Raw genomic sequence first — 17,754 nt, forward strand, 5'->3', positions numbered from 1 at the left:
ACATTACTTATGACAAAGCAATCCAAACACCACTTCAATTATTTGTTGGTTGCAAAAAAAGTTTGAATATATGGCTACGTTCACACTGCAGGCTGAAACGACCCAATTCCGATTTTTTTGCCCCTATGCGACCTGTATCTGATCTTTTCATGACAGTCTGAACGACACATATCCGATCTTTTCAAATGCGACCCAGGCCACTTGGGTATGTGGTCCCAAATCCGATACATATCCGATCTTTTGAAATGCGACTTCAGTCCGCATGTATCCGACCCGCACGTCATTGATACGCGAAAAACGTCATAATTCTGCGTTGAAGTAGTCGTCGGTTTGAAAACGGACTGCATATTCGTCGAGCTGAGGTAAATCTGCCGAACGGGTCGACCTCGACGAGCCCGTTAATTAAAAAAATAAATAAAAGCCCACGGCCACCATCATTATATATGACTAACGTTATGTTAACTTATTTGTGCTGATATTAGATAGGTCAGCGGCTGCTGTCTGGCTCTTGTGTAACGGTCGCTGCGCGCTTGTGTGTGTGTGTGTGTGAGAATCACAGTTAGTTGAAGTTTAGCTACTTCCGCAAACAACAAGTGACGACGTTGACCGTTGAGTACTCTTCTGCGCATGCGGGTCACTTCTGGGTCATTTCACGTTCACACAGGAGATCACAAAAGGTCGCATTTAATTGGAAATGTGAACGGCCTTGCAAAAAAATCGATTTTTTTCAAAAAATCGGAATTGAGCATTAAGCCCTGGAGTGTGAACACAGCCTAAGTCTACTATTAAATGGCTGTCAATGGAAATGGCTTGCTCTCAAAAAAGGTGTAGTTCCAACATCTACCAGTTGGGTATAATTTTGAACAGCTTTATCAGTTTTATAGTCTTTCTTTTATCTCAGCAATGTTTCTTTTCTGCCGTCATTTTTTATTTATTTATTTTCTCTGTGGGGCGACTTGAAAAACACATACGAAGTTGTGTGAGTGTGTGTATTTGTGTCTGCTTGGGTGATATATGAATGCAGTGGTGCAGATCAAAACAATTCCTTGGTTAGGCTACGCTTGACATAAAAAAAAAATGTGTCAGAAAATTCATTCAGTCTGCGTAATTAATAATGCTGGAAAAAAAAATATATTCTCCTGAACCGTGTTGTCCTACGGGAGAGGGGTGTTAATAATTTTTCTCCTTAATTAGTGGTCTGGAATTGTATCTGATTAACTTGCAAAACATCCCATTGGCTCATTAAATTTGGACTGCAGCGATCTTAATACATTGCACCAGTGACCAGTCACTGAATAATTTACAATATTAAACAAGAATGACAAGCCTGATACCAGTTGGTGTAAATGTATTTCCCTGCTATCTGATTGATGCAGTGATTCAGTGTTGGGCCTTTATATTAGTCTGCCAATGGCAATTTATCCCACAGTGCAGATGCAATGGTTGTTAAACATGCTGTCACAAACTGTTTACACTTTTGGACTTTTGCTGTGAACTGATGTCAATGCCAAAACTATTGATTTGGTTAATTATTCAAAGGAGCACTTAGCAAGAGTTCACCACATGTTCTGTGTGCATCTCTTGCCAGGTTAAAAATGTTTGCCTTCTGAGGTCCTGATAAGTTAATAAGACTTATAGAAACACAATCTAAAAATGATTGGTCATTTTGCCTAAAAATGTACAGTATCTTGCAGTGGTAACATCTAAATTACTGCCTTTATTTAAGTCACAGAAAAACATTAATATTATTGAGTAAATCAAATGACAATGGATTACACCAGTGGTTATATTTTGGTGTTGCCTCCCTTTGAAACTATTAAAAATAATAAATTAAATATTTTAAAGAAATTGTACATATAATACCATTTTAATTGCAGAAAATGGCTGTTGAATATATGTATATATATATATATATATATATATATATATATATATATATATATATATATATATATATATATATATATATATATATATATACCTGTTGTTCTTTAACTTGACATGATTTCCATTTTGTAGCTTAATATTTTTCATATGAAAGATTTTTCTTTAGACTGTACAGTCAGTTAGTTAGTCATTTAAATACCATCCACAAGACGATTCCCGTCAAACTGAAGAGCTAATTTTACGTCCCATGTGTCTTTATTGTGTTTACACACGTTCTGCTGTCTTTCAGCTGGAGATATACAGTGGTGGAGGGAGGGGAAAAAAAGCAGCCCTTTCAAAGCACATTGATTTTTGGATCTTTGGAGACGGCCCCTCTCGCCCGCTCTTTAAACAGCTCGCGCTCACTTTCAAATCTCTCTTCGCCGCTGAGAGGGATATGTGACGGTTCTACCCAGCATTCCCGCTTTCCGTCTCACCTCAGAAAGGCAGGTTCAAAACCATTTCGGAGCGAGAGAGGGGGTTAATGGCATGGCTCTCAGCTCGTCTCTCAGGGCAGACACTGAATGGCTCAGTTGACACAACTCTCATCTCTCCCAAGTGGCTGAAACAATCTGCTAGGAGGATATTTGAGGGCTAAATCAAGTTATCATTGTGCTGCCGCTTCTCAGTAAAAATTGGGCTGCGTGAAGCTAAAATGGCAGATTTTAGTGGGGGGCGGTGGAGCAGAGAGGTCTGGAGGTGTTTCTCTGCGGGTACAAGGAGTTATGCCGGCGCCGAGTGAACTTCAGACAGCTATTTGTCCAGGCAAGAGCGATGAAGAGGATTGGCTGTGCGAGGGATGAGAAGGAATAGCTTTCAAATCTATTTACCTTTAGGTGTGAAAAATAAATGGAAGTGAGAGACAAAGGAGAGAAAGGCAGCTCGAGGTGTGAATGAATCTGAAACATATCTACGTGCAGTTGTGAGTGTGCTGTAAGAAAACCATGCAAGAGCACCAACACATTATGAAAATAATGAATCATTAGGATGATTGTGAATTAGTTATCATTAATCGAATGTGTCTCACCTTGGACTATTTCTCTTTTGTCAAACTGCAAAAAAGCCGCACTTCTGGAGTCTGTTTTGGGAATTATATAACTGTTAGACTATAATTTTCCTACTTGCAAGATGGTAAAGAAATTAATGATCCCTTCATGTTCTATCAGAATTATCGTAAATATCAGTTTCCTTCTCTATGTTGGACATGAACACCCTCTCAAGTCCTATTTTATACTGGGAAACTCTTTGATAGTTTTGATACCTGAGGCCCTGTCCCAAGTGGCACCCTAAACACTCGCGGTCTTCTTATGAGTCCGCACTTTTTGTGACATAACGCCATTTTGACTATCGGGAAGAAGTCTGCTAAAAGAAGTCTGGCAGAAGTGTGCATCGAGGGCACATATCGACCGCAAAGGGGGTGCTCGAAAGGACCCTTATGAATCCTAAAATGACAAATGGGACACCCTACGGTCTCATGGTCTCAACGGACACGTGCGCACGGCAGCCATTGCAAGTCCATAAGACCGAAAGTGTGCCATTTGAGTTTCAGAGTTAGCCGAATGGGCCGTACAACTTTAAACATGGCAAAGAGGAGAACGATTGCTGCTGTGACTGGTATTCTATATGTTTTTTACACAATAGCAATATTGCCTTGTCTTGTCATTTGTGTATATTTACATATATGAATAACAATTTGAAGCATATTGTATGTTTTATACACTGCGAAAATAGCAATATTTAAAATTCCAGAATCGCCAGCAAACTATCTATTTAGCGTGGTGAATGTTTATATGGTTGTTAACGGATGGGACGCTACATTTTATTCAGAATTGAAAATCTTCAATACATTTTGACTTCCCCAAGAAATAGGTAAGAATAAACCTGGTGTCCTCAATAATTCCTATTCTTTCCTACGACAAAGCACTTGAATGTGATGAGCTCGTAATCACCACTTCAGAACTGGGAAGTAGAACATTTCCTATAGCACAAAGCAGCATGAAGGTCAGTCGAGGATTATTCACACAAACTGTTATTCATTACGACAAGATCATTCATTGAATGATTTGAACTCGAGAACCATATCAGAATGATTCTTAAATGAATCATTCAAACTGATTTTGTAAACTGAACCAACCGAATCATTAAAAAAATAACCGACTCGAATTTATTTATATAGAATATCATTATAGACTCTTCATTTTTAGGTGAACTGTACATTTAATATATAATAAAATTGATATCATGTTCTGTAGCTCTCTAGCTCTCTATTCACACAAGGGAGAGAATCCTCCTCTCATCAGTTTCATTAAAATATAAATTTGATTTATTTTCCTGGAATAAAATGCCTGCTGATAATATCCCTCTTTATTTATATTTTATCTCTCCCAAAATAATTTCAGAAAGTTCATATATAAATTACTTTAGTACTAAAATCAACAGAGTGTTGTTGTGGAAGACCTAGGAGACTTTCACAGCAATATTTTTATAAATAATATTTATTAAAAATAGTTTATGTGGATGTCTTGTGTTCTTTTATTATTTTTTTCAGTCAAAGAAAGGAACAAATGTAAGCTGACATTTTCTTAATATTACTGTCTTGCCATTACTGTAAAGTCTTACAACTATGAAAAAAGAAATCTTAAAATAGTCTGGATCTGGCACTCTGCTGAGTGTGAATAAAGAATGAGAATGGCGATGAAGGATTTCTTTCATATTGCTGGTTTGGGATGAAAGAAGAGTGATGGGGGGTCAAGGTGGGTGTTTTGAGTGTAATAGAGACAGACTTTTGACCGCTTCAGGGATCTGGGGCCCTTATTGGAAGAGTGATGGCAGGTCACCCTCAACTCGACTCTTATAAGAGCGCTTTATGAAAGAAGAGCCATGCCAGAGGAACCTCTCGCCAAAGAGGTTAAAGTGACCCTCGAGAAAAGACAGAACTCTGATGATTTAGAAACTTTTCTTTATGCATGACTTTATCTTTAATGCACATACTATTCAATTGATAACAAATTGAACATATTTCATATAATAGTGTACATTGTTAATGCCATTATATCAAATGTTCTTGTTTTAAACTCTGTTTACATGCAAAGGTTTCCAAATGCTTGATTTTATGTCACATTTAGGTCACACTTTAGTTTGGGGAACACATATTCTGTATGAACTATGACTTTTGCCTCAATGAACTCCCAATTACTGCTTATTAATAGTTAGTAAGGTAGTTACGTTTAGGTATATGATTAAGGGATGTAGAATATGGTCATGCAGAATAAGGCATTAATATATGCTTTATAAGTACTAATAAACAGCCAATATGCTAGTAATATGCATGCTAATAAGTGACTATTAATAGTGAGAATTTGACCCTAAACTAAAGTGAAAAAACAAAACAAAAAAACATTTACATAATTGAATACAGTGGTTATACATTATCACATAATACTGTTAAAATAATAGAAAAAGTTTGAGGTCAGGATATATTTATTTTTGAACAAAATGTATACTTCTATTCTGCAAGGATTTCACAATATTACTGTTTTTTATATTATTTTTTATCAAATAAATGCAGCCTTTTTTTAAGATTTTAATTTATGGTACTTTTTCTGTTGAATGATGAACAAGCCAAACAATTTATTGAACAAAATTAGGCCTATATTGTTCTGTTATTTTACATGTTCTATATTATTAATACATATTAAATTATTAAAATAATTGAAAATGACTTTAAAATACTAATATATTTATAATGCTTTGCAGGAATGATATTAAAGGCATACAATAATTCACCTAAAAACTAGATTTTTGAAATTTACTAATACTTTTTCCAATCCTGTAGGACTTCCTTTTCTACTGTGGAAGATAGATGAGGGAAGATGAATGAGAAAATTATGATTTTGACTCAAAAAAGGAATAAGAAAAACCATAAAAGTAGTGTACTAATATTTCTTCAATGAGAAGCAGCACCACAAAACACATCATCTGCCGTTAAGATGGTTTGTAATTCGTCATGTCTTCCATCTTAAGCGCACTCTACCAAAGTCTCTCTTTTGTGCCGGGCTGAGGTAAGATTATAAAATATGTTTTACGTGGCCTCCAAAGCAGCTTTTATGTTTGGCACAGATGAAATGCCCTGCACATGTTCACCCTCCTCTATTATAGTTGAGTTCAGGATCCACTATCAAATGATAAGATGCTCTCTCTCTAAAGGTAGGGGATTAAATTCTGTTCTTTGCATTCTAAGAGCTTTCCTCTTTGTCGCACTACATTGCTTTGTAACATATGCAGTGTTTCATCTCTTGGCTGTGGTTCAGGCCCTTTGGAGTATAACTTGTTTCTGCCATTAACATAAGAAAAATCACAGGTGTTTGGTTTGATAACTAACCATGGTGGAATGGAAATAAGCTTGCTTTACAGCAGCTGTAGTGCCACTCAGTCAGAAGATCAGTTATATGGCTACATGCTGACAGTATAAAGACACACAGAATTCTGTTACATTATTGAATGTTGTCCAGAACCATAATTATGAGATGGTCCTCACTGCAGAACACAAAATCCAGGGGGAGGAGTTGGATCCAGATCCAACTCCTCCCACCTTACATATACCTAAACCTACCCATCTCCACCCCCTGATCCCTAAACCCACCCCTAAACCTACCAATCTCCACCCCTTAGATCTGGATCCAACTCCGTCCCCTGGATCTTGTGTACTGCAGTAAGGTGCTACTGATAATTACTGGCTGTTTTTTGCTGTTCCAAGCCTGTATGACATTCTTCTGTTTATCACAGAAGGAGATGTTTTGAAGAAGATTCATCCTGCTCATTTGCATGTATTTGCTATTAATATAGCTTTAATTTATTTTTAATTCAGTTTTAGGCCCTTTCTCAGCAAGAACGATAACTATATTAGCGTCCACACCAGCGGACAATATCGCTTTGTTAAATTAAGCGCGCTACAGTTTTGGCTGTCAATGTTTTATCGTTCATCAGCTGGAAAATACATGTGAATTTTTTTTTTTTTTTAAATGCTGCCTTTCATTAAGTAATTTCAACTTGGCTGTTTAAGTCATTTCTACTTACATTTTTAAACTGACTTTAAAAAATGATTTGAATCTTGTATAACTTATAAAACAAGTTGAAAATTGTTGAAAACTTATTTTAATGAGTTAAATCAATGTAAAAACACATGTCATAACTTATTGATCATATCATTTTTTACAGTTTATTGTTCGGAAAGTGATTCCAACGATTTCGTTTCTCTGTCCTGTTATGGTGATAGTTGTTTATCGTTCTGAAAGTGATTCCAACGATTTCATTTCTCTGTGCTGTTATCGTTATAGTTGTTTACATATAGAATGATACATATAGAACTATATCATTATCGTCCTTAGTGTGAAGGGGTCTTGAGATTTATGTCTCAAAGTTGGAATGAAACTGGAGGTTGTGATCATGTTTTCTTGTGATCATCTTTTCTTCCCTATTGTGACGTACATCCAATTGAAATGGCATCATTTTCTAATTTTCATTTAAATTTTTCATAGAATATTTTATTTTAATTCAGCTTTATTTCAATGACCGAAACTGATTTTTAGTTTTAGTAAACAATAACAATACTAAGGTTTATGAATAATTGCTTGATTTTGGGTTAACTACTGTGGCACACAGTTTGAATTCCAATTCCGGCCTGCAGCATATTGCTGTCTTTATACCCATTTCAGCCTTTGACTTCACCATGAGGTGTTTTTATTGCTGTCTCCAGTTTCAGTGACTCTTCTGCACCTTCCAGGAAGCATCATTGTGTTGTTCTCAGTGCAAATCCCTGTCGGCCCTTGGCAATGTGTTTATGCCCGGTCTCATTAATTAATGCCGGGCATTGCGCCAGGCTTGTTAATTTGCCTCAGACAAGCGGCAGGTAGATTGCGATGCGTACAGGGTCCCATCACGCCCTTTTGCTGAATCGAGGTGAACGTATCAGCGGCGTCAGACCCGAGGTCAAAGGTCAGTGCACCCCACACTGAAACGACAGATTTTTTTGTGTGCTCAAATGCAAGGCATGAATTATGCAAATATGCAAATGGACACAATGTCAAGTGTCTTGTCCTGTATCTAGTGGCCTGTGTTAAAATATGGCAATTACTGATGCTAACATTGGTATTGTTATTGATGACTAAAACAATCGCATAAGCGCCGTGACACACACTCATCGATCGGGTGGCTGATGGGGTACAGTCGAGGGGGGAAGGAGAGACGAGTGCGACCCGATTATCGACACCATTGACTTTGGCCTGACAGTGTTTTCCGTCACACTGAGTGACAGAATGACATTTCTGAAGGTTAGTCATCTGGCCTGTCAGCGGTTCACCCCTCACACTCACTGATGATGTAATTTGTCAAATAGATTGACGGGTTTAAAAGGTTGCGTGATTATGGACGGCATAAACACAATGTTGATTAATTCCAGTAACACTTGATCATTGAATGCCATGATACTGTGAGCTGTGTCTAAATGTATGATTTCAAATGCACACCTAGTGGGTCTGTTAAGCTCAAAATCTCAATGCTAAAAGCCTCTGATAACCACCCATTGCAAACAATAGCCTTTATTAGCCAGTTACATCCAAATGAAGAGATTCTAATATGGACCGTAGCCTATTTTTGTGAAAAGCATTCTTTTTGACAACCAAAATGTCTAATTTTCATTAGTAGGGATTCACAAATCTAATCCCATATTATGCTGTTTAAATCTTTAAAGCTGTGTAGCTGTTCTTCAAATAATTTGTTTGTATTTAAGCAAAAACACATTAAAATCCATGAATGATTTGAATGAAGAATGAATGGGAAGCTGTGTATGAACAGCTTCTTGTTTATTTAAAAGTATCAGATGAGTTCTTCTTTCATTTCATTTTTTAAATAAGAAATTCAAACAAGCTTATTATAATTATAATTACTTGAAGCAAGTTTTGTTTCTCAGTACTGTGGCATCCACAAACCAAAGAGTATTTTTCATTATAACATGCCACATGTAGTAGTTGATTTGATCTTTATTGATATTATTAAATCATGAAAAAAAAAATGAAAAAAGCATCAAATATTGATTTAACGCTAAACCACTGTGCAACAGTTTTCCAAGAAATAGTCAATCTCAATGCATGCCAGGCATATTTTAAGGTCCACTTGCCTATGGCTGTTAGATGTGCAAAAATAAAGCAAACTGATCATTTTAATGCTTTGACCCATTCTTGTTTTGAATGTGTAATACATATATGTGATTGCATAAAGGCAGAGGTTTTTAATCAATAATTAATGTAAAAGGATGGTTAATTTGTTATGATGTTAAAAAGGTTTTATAGCTTTCAAATGCTTTAAAGTCTTGTAAAAACTTATTTATAGTGCAAGTTTTCCAATACAGTAATCATTCAGGGTGTGATGTTACATTCACACATACATTTACATAGGCCACTGAGTGTGCTCTGGTTGTAACCTTTGACCCTTACCCATAATTCTATATGACTGTCCTCTCTTTGTCATTGTGGGAGGCTTCATGGTTTATTTATGGCAGCACAAATTCAAAATGGCTGATGAAATTAGATGTGTCACTCAAAGAAAGATCGAGAATGATTATATTGTGGTTTTGAAAATGTAAAAGTCAAAAAGAAATATTAACTGATTTCTCAAAATTAATATTGTCACAGTTATGTTCAGTTTGTTTTCATTTTCATGGACTTTTAGTTGTATTCATTAGTCATATGTGTTCCTTTCTTTGAGTTTCCTGCACCCACCAGTTTCCATGGACTCTAATCATCACAGCTGTTTGTCATTTAGTTTATCACCATATGTATTTAAGTTCACTCACCTTCACTCAGTGTTTGTCCGGTCTACGTGTATGTTAGCATCTGTGTTTGTAGCGTAGTTGTGTTTGTTCTAAGCCTTCTGTGTTTTGAATCATCATCTTCTGCCTCCTCATCGTCTGTCTCTACCTTGCTGACAAATATGATGTTCTTGACTATATACTTCAGCAATTTTCCTGATCTTAGCTGATCATTTATGTAATGTCACATTGCTTCAGTCATATTAAACAATATTTCTGAGTTGATTAAAACCTATTAATTTAAATACTACCATGAATCTCATATTTAGGTTAGTTTTAGGTTATCTGCAGTGCTATTTTGCTATTTTAGCTTTATTACAGTTCTATTAATATTTTGAATTAGCTTTTATTTTATTTTTTTATAGCTTTTTTATGTTCATTTTTGTTCATTTCAGTAATTTCTTTATGTGCTTTTGTCATTTTTTTTGTCATTTAAAGTGCTATTTAGGATTAATTATTTTTTATTTCAGTTTTAGTTAGGCTTAGTTTGTATTTATTTCCAGTTAATCATTTTAGTGCTTCAACTTAAACTAAATGAAAATTAGAAATGTTAAATTTTTTCAACAAATATTTATTTTTTGTATTTCAGCTTTATTTCAATTAACAGAAATGTTTTTAATAGTTTTAGTTAATAAAAGTTTACAGTTACAGGCACATCTAACAGCATATAATCTCCATAAACCTTCCAGTCTGGTTTCCGTTCTCTGCATATCAAACAGCTCTGGTTTAGGTTCTTAATGATCTCCTCCTAGCTTCTGATTCTGGTGCTCTTAGCACTCTCCTTCTGTTGGAACTTAGCTCAGCCTTTGACACTGTTAGTCATGAGACACTTCTGTCACGCCTTTCAGCAATTGGAAATACTGGTACAGCTTTTGACTGGTTTTCCTCTTATTTGAAGGGAAGGCAACAATTTGTTGTGTACCAGAAGCACAAATCTTCCACTAAATCTATCAATTCTGGTGTACCTCAAGGTTCTGTCTTGGGCCCTCTTATTTTCATTATCTATACAGTATGTTACCACTTCATCAGACTCTATGGGTTGAATGTTATGCTGATAACATACAGATTTATTTTAGCACTCCTCCTACTACTCCTTTAGCACTATTCCTCCTGTTTCCTTCTTATGCATTAACAGCTTGAATTAAGAGGTAATACTGATTGGTTCTAAATCTGTTGTGTCTAAACTATTTGGCCAACTGATATATTTGGATGGTGACCTGATTATGCCCTCTTACTACAGTTCGGAATCTTGGTGTTCTTTTCGATTCCTCTCTTTCATTCAATGCTAAAAAACGTTATAGTGGTTTTACGTAATATACGTAATATCTCTCGTATTCAATCATCTTTTAGTCAGCAGGATGCTGAAACTGTTACACTGTACATGCCATTGTCACATCTCACCTTGATTACTGTAACTCACTTCTTTATGGCCTTTCAACTAAAAACATCAAATGATTACAATGTTCAAAACTCTGCAGCCAGTTTGATCATTCTCAGAAGAAAGAATGAGCACATCACTCCAATTCCTCATCACCTTCACTGGCTTCCAGTTTCCTTACATGTAAACTTCAAGGTACTAACCCTCACTTACAAAGCTCTTCATAACCTTGGTCCTTCACATTTATCTGGTTTACTTCAACCTTATGGCCCTGTTTGTTCCTTAAGATCTAGCACGGAATTGTTAGTGACTCCTACTGTAAATTTAGTTTGCTCACTATGGGTGACGGGTCTTATAGTGTTGTGGAATGCTCTTCCTCAAGACATCTGTCAAGCATCCTCCCTTTTTCTTTCAATTTTTTTTTTTCTCTAAATATTACTCTTCAGCATTTTCTGTGATCTGTACTCCGTTATGGATGTTTGTTATTGGTTTGTTTTTTTTAGCTTGGGCTTTGGAATGGCACTATAAAAATACAGTAAAATGTATTATTATTATAACCCTAAACTGATAATACCTGACAGTTACTGTCAGGCAGAACTCATTTTTTTTACTATAAAGTGATACAGTTATTTAGTATTCATTCTCTACAGATGGAGAGTTTTACACAGAGTGAATCCTGTAGCTCATCCGGACAGACTCTCTCCTGCTCTCTGCTCCGCTACAGTACCGTCTGTGGCTCTCCGCTCCCCTGGCTTTCAGCCGGCCTGACCTCTCAGCAGTAATTCTACTCTTACATGTAGGCTGAATCGATTCCAGCACGGCTAATTCAAGGTCATTTTCACATTATTTCATTCTCCGGCTGCACTAGGCCAATCTTTGCTAGCCTTTCCCAGCAAGGGACTATGGGGCTCGTTTGAGTCAGCCAACATGTCATAAATATATCACCTTGGAGGATTTTTGACATATCTTTTCTTTGCCCTCAAGCTGTTTTAGATTCAGTCACAAAGTGATTACTGCTTCTATTACATATTAAACATTTATGTGTTTTTATTTTATTTAATTTTATTTTTTTAAAGAAACATATCATATCGTATTATTTGATTATTTGTTCATGGCAGGTCCCTGGTGGTCCTCCAAGCTGGAAAAGAGAACTGACAGAAGTGACACCTAATTGCTCTGCAGAAAGTTTGAGCTGAACTTGCTCAGCAGTTGAGCTCACTTCTAATCAATAAATCTCTATTTTCCTTAGTGTATAATTAGCCACCTGAAAGACGTCTTGCATTACCTGATCTATTCCCCGGGGTCCAGAGGCCATTGCAAGAATGAACAGTCTGTCCAAAATTCCACTAGCTTTGTCTTTTGTGTAACGAAGAGAGAATATGTCAAACACATTCCTGTTATTTCACTTTAATGAATCATGAAACTTCATAGCCTCAGAGTAATATGAAATATTGACATTACAAGGTTTTGCTAGATGAGGGATGAAATTGGTTATTGTCGTTAACTCTGATTGGTTTAATGCAGAAAGTTAAAAAACAACCAAATTCTGCTCCATTTTAAACTACTATGATTTGAAATGCATGGTTTTCTGAGCTGATTCTTTTAAATGACCTTTTTAAGGCGAGACACGGCAGGCAAAAACATTGATTTTTCATGCAGTGGTCAGTTTTGAGATTTTGGGCTAGTTTACTCCTTCAGTATGTGTTCTTTCAAGCTGCTATAAAGAAAACGTTGAAAATATACATTAAGATGTTTATTTTATTACATTTTGTTTACTTGCGGCAGTAAGTTCCTCCCGAATTTACCAAGAAGTTAGCATTCCAACGTGACACGCCGAGATCCGTTTGTTTACTGAAGTCTGTCATGACCAGTATCGATGTAAAGCTCCGAGTCTCCTGCACAACGCTATGTAACCCAAATATGGGCATTTCCTTTCTATCAGTAACCAATCGTGAATGTCCAAAGGAGGATTTAAAGCTAACGACGATTTCTCATTTAGAGCTATCTAAATCTTTAACTGCCGTTTTCTCAAAATGAGTTTTTTGTCATTCTCCAGTAGAAACATCTCAGCCTATGTAGCACCTATGTACACCAAACTTTCCAGTTATACACTTAGCAGTATTCTGAAGATATTTTCAGAGGGATTTGTTAATAAATCATTCCTGGCCTGATTTATGTGACATTTTAATTTAAAAAAATATGGCGAAAATCTATGTTTTATGGCTATGGACAGTATATTTTGTTTTCCTAGGTAATGAAAGCATATATCCTGAAATCCCTCTGAATTTTTTTATTTTCATCTTGTGTGTGAACAAAATGATAAAATAATTTTGCACCTGGCTTTATCATATGTTCAGATCTATCTACCGAAAATATATGCAAAATCGTTCATATATAATGAGATAATGCCTAATTTGCATAATTCAACATACAAATTTCTAAAACTTGTAATACATTTTTTATATATATACTTGTTTATGTAATCAACTGAAGAAGTTTCATGGTGATGCCTATTATTTAAAATTTGTACCCTATTCACCTGTAGTGTCTCGCCTTAAAGGGGGATCCATATCAAACACTTTTATGAACAGGATTTATTTGCATCTATAAATCAGATCAGATTAACTGTGATTTTTGCTGTTCATCCAAAATCAAATCTGTTTAACACATTAAAAATGGATTTGAACCACATTCAGCCTGGCAACTGTTTGAAAATAATCAAATTAAAATGGACACTTCTTAGGGTTTTTTATGGAATATTGCAGCACTTGTTATATATATTATTGTTTTTATTATTATTCATATGTCCACCAGTCACTTGCAGCATTATCAAACCACAACAATCTAATCAACTCTCTTATGACAAAATCAAGTCCCACTCTACATTTTTCTCGTTTGAGAAGCAGTTTAACTTGGATAAACATCACAATAGCTCAGAAAAGATGATCGCAATGTCCGTTTCATGCTGACTTCAAAGGTGAAGTAGTTCATTTCTGTACCACCAAGTGGAATAAATTTTTTTTTAAAAACCTGTTTTCCAACAGATTCACTTCTAAAAAGGTTTTAAACAGATTGTTACTAAATCCACGCTATGGGTTGAGCACATGTTGGGTTGGGTGGGATAAATAACAGCAATGATTTGATAGTGTTACTGTGTTTTTTATAGAGAATTTATATAGTCATCTCTGTATAGGCTGGGAAATGACAACGTTTAAAGAAACTACACACATCACCTTTAACTTTCATACAGTATGTCACTCGTGTTGTGCTACAGAAACATCACACTACAAAAGCTTGCTGTGATTGACCCGCATGTCCTTCTTTTGAAAGCCTCCTCACACCTCATAGTGTTCTCAGATTGTGATGAGATGTCATTTTCGCTGAATGACATGGCATTCCGCTTTCAAGAGCCCTTTAGAGGCATATGCAAAACAAGATGTCGACGCTGACAAGCGAGCAATACTTTGTACAGCTCATCTTTGATTCCGCTCTCCCTCCCTTTTTCTCTCTTTCACACACACGCACAATTTACCACAGATGTATTAACGGCAAAAGCACAAAGCCGAGGACTCAGGCCGTGTCACCCCTGACATCTCCAGACTGTTAGCGTAGCTGACAATTCTATTCAGTCCGTGGAAAGCAATAAACCACGTATTTTGTATTCTATGATGGGAATTTTTTTATCAGGCCAGCTGTCACAACGGAGGCACATTAAAACGCAGTAGCCGAGCACCAGGCTGACGGTACCGTGGGGCTGTGTCACCCTCCGTCCCAGAGGCACATGTAAGGACACTTCCAAGGAGACACGTAGGCTAACGGCACATGATCTGCAATATGTTGAGGCTCAACCTCGAAATGAGCAGCGTAATAAATGAAAGGCTCACAAAAGCCTCGATTACGGGTGGGAAGGTCTCTTGGCCAGAAGCACCGGGCGGCATTCTGCACGCAATTAAGACAGAGCTTAAAGGCATGATGAACTTGTGACAACTCTGTGTGCTTTTTCCCCCGTCCACTGCTGGTTAACGCTGCAGGGAACACTTTCGTCAGTCTTGCACACAGCTTGTCTATAACGTTTATGAAGTGGCTCGTGCTATAAGTGTCTCAGAACTCAATTGGCATTATTTAGTTCTTGTAAGATGTTTGGAAAAACACAGGAATGGAGATTAATATCACAGAGGCAGATTCGTTGATCGTTGATTTGTTACCCGCTAAAGAGTAAATATACTAAATGGCAGTAATAATAGTAGACTGTCACTTATCTCCTCAAGCTTTACAAGCTGCCTCGATTTTATGTGATGTTTTCAATTTCCCCATGGACACCAGAGACACAGCCATGCAGAATACCATAAGTGTCAGGAAGATAAATTACAGTAACAGACAGCCTGGACCAATGCACAGAAAATGGATGTCCATTATTTAAAACCGAAGGTGGCATGTAAATAACTGGATGTGTTTGTTATATCGGGAGGTGAATTGGTGGAGGGTTAAAAACTCAGACAGGTTGGCAATGATCTTTAGCCATTCATAAGTGCTGGCTTGCTGAATATTACAAAATCTGTGTTTGAAGAAGAAAATCAGGTCTGTGGGTTTATGCAAAATTCAAGATTTATGAATTGGCTCCAACAGGTAATGCATTTTGAGAAATCAAGTGTTTTTCCACCCTTGACTACACAAGTTAATTTGTTAAATATTGTTACAAATTATCTATCTGTCTGTCTGTCTATCTATCTGTCTGTCTGCCTGTCTTCCTTACATTCGTTACTTTTCAATCCAAAATTGCAATTCTGCATCCTGTTTGTTACCTCAACTCAAATTGAGGAACTGAAATGGAATGTAAAGGCATTCTAAATCCAATTCAGAATGGTGCACAACCTTGACACGAGCAGAGAAAGCAAGGCCGATTGAATGATGATGGAGAAATATGCGTCCACGGTACAAGTCGGGATATCAAAAGAGCAGTCTGATGGGGTCAAGTACAATGCTCGACGCCTGGAGGGAGGGAGCCGTAAATGGGTGTTCACGGGTCACAATAAGCTGCTTATGCTTGTTCTGCTTTCTGCGGTTGACAGCGATTTGATGCAAATAAGGCAAATGCAGGTTGAGTGTCGTCAGTATGCAGCCGCTGAGCGGTGTCAACAGTGTTTAGGGAGCTCGCAGTTATGCCATCACTGACCGTCTGCGTGACACTTGCAAATCTATTCAGACAGCTGCGGCCATGCCAACCGTCCCTGGGGAATCTCTCGTACCAAGCACACCAAGAGCCCCTGGCCGGGATAACACAGGGCGGGAAGTTCTCCTAGACTGGGGAGAAGGGCATCAAAGGGACTTCATTCCAGCGAACTGTGGCTTTGCTCGTCCATTTTGGAAATAGAAAATTGTGGAAAATATATTCAAGTCTTTGATTTTGAGTAAAAGGAGAAGACGTGTTTGATTTGACATTCAGTTATGTTGTACAATTAAAAGACTGTCTGCAACTACCACAGCACAAGTAGAAAGATACTTGCTACTGCACTGGCATTAGCAAAGTTATAGATACCCCCGATCCAGCCATATGCAAAGCATGCTGGAACAAAAAATCCTCCACCAAGTTTCAGTTAATGCATCAAAAACATTCATGTAATACAAATGGATTAAGTAAACTTCAATTTTGATTGCGTTTAAGTGGATTGAACACAATGAAATTAAGTTTGGACAAAATAAATATTAATTGTGTTGCTTAAGCTCATTTTAATTAAGTAATTTGAACAAGCAGCAAGTGTTTAAATGTCAGTGTACTTGGGGCATGTTTGATCTGATTTCTTGCTATCACTGAAAAAGTGTGTAAAATGGGTTTAGGGGGGTGTTCATAGTTGGTTGTAGGTTTGTATTTGTATCTGTAAAATTGCATGTTGTGTAAGTGTGCTACCGTTGTTGAGCTGTATAGTCCAAAAAGAGTAGTGTCTGCTAGCCAGTAGGCTATACTTAGATTAGATTCTTAGATTAAAACCGCAACTCTGCGTTTAATTAGAAATTAAAAGGCAGTCAGGAATCTTAAACGTAAACTGAATCTTAAAAGTAAACTGAATCTTTGACAACCCTGGTGACAACATGCATATCTGCTTTCAGAGGATTCGTCTTTAAAGTTGTTTACATTTTAAAAGGGTTTAAGCTTTAGATGTTATTATGTATTTCACATTTATAATACTACAAATATTTTCTCAGACATATTTTTGGATTACCCAGAGAAACCCCAGAAACTACCCAGAGAATGCATTTTAGGCCCTGTGGACAAACTTTTGCTCGCTCAACTTTTTAGCGTTGATGCTGGAAATCTTTGGCCACTCCTAGATCATATTGTGATGTTTGGCCAGAGCTGATGGCACATAATGTCAGATCAATGATAGATGCTTCATGAATGGAGTCTAAATGACAATCCCCCCCTCCTCCTCCACCCACACCCCACATCTCTGTCTGGTTCCATCTCAGTGCGGAAGGTTACCTCCAAGCCAATGACAAACTTTGACGAATAGCTTGTCTGTACAAGGGCCCACGAGATGAATCAGACATTTCCTCTCTCACCTTTTCCTCAGCCTTCAGCAATAAGTGA

Source organism: Abramis brama (assembly GCF_963993115.1).
Source record: "Abramis brama genome assembly, chromosome: 23".
NCBI lineage: Eukaryota > Metazoa > Chordata > Actinopteri > Cypriniformes > Leuciscidae > Abramis > Abramis brama.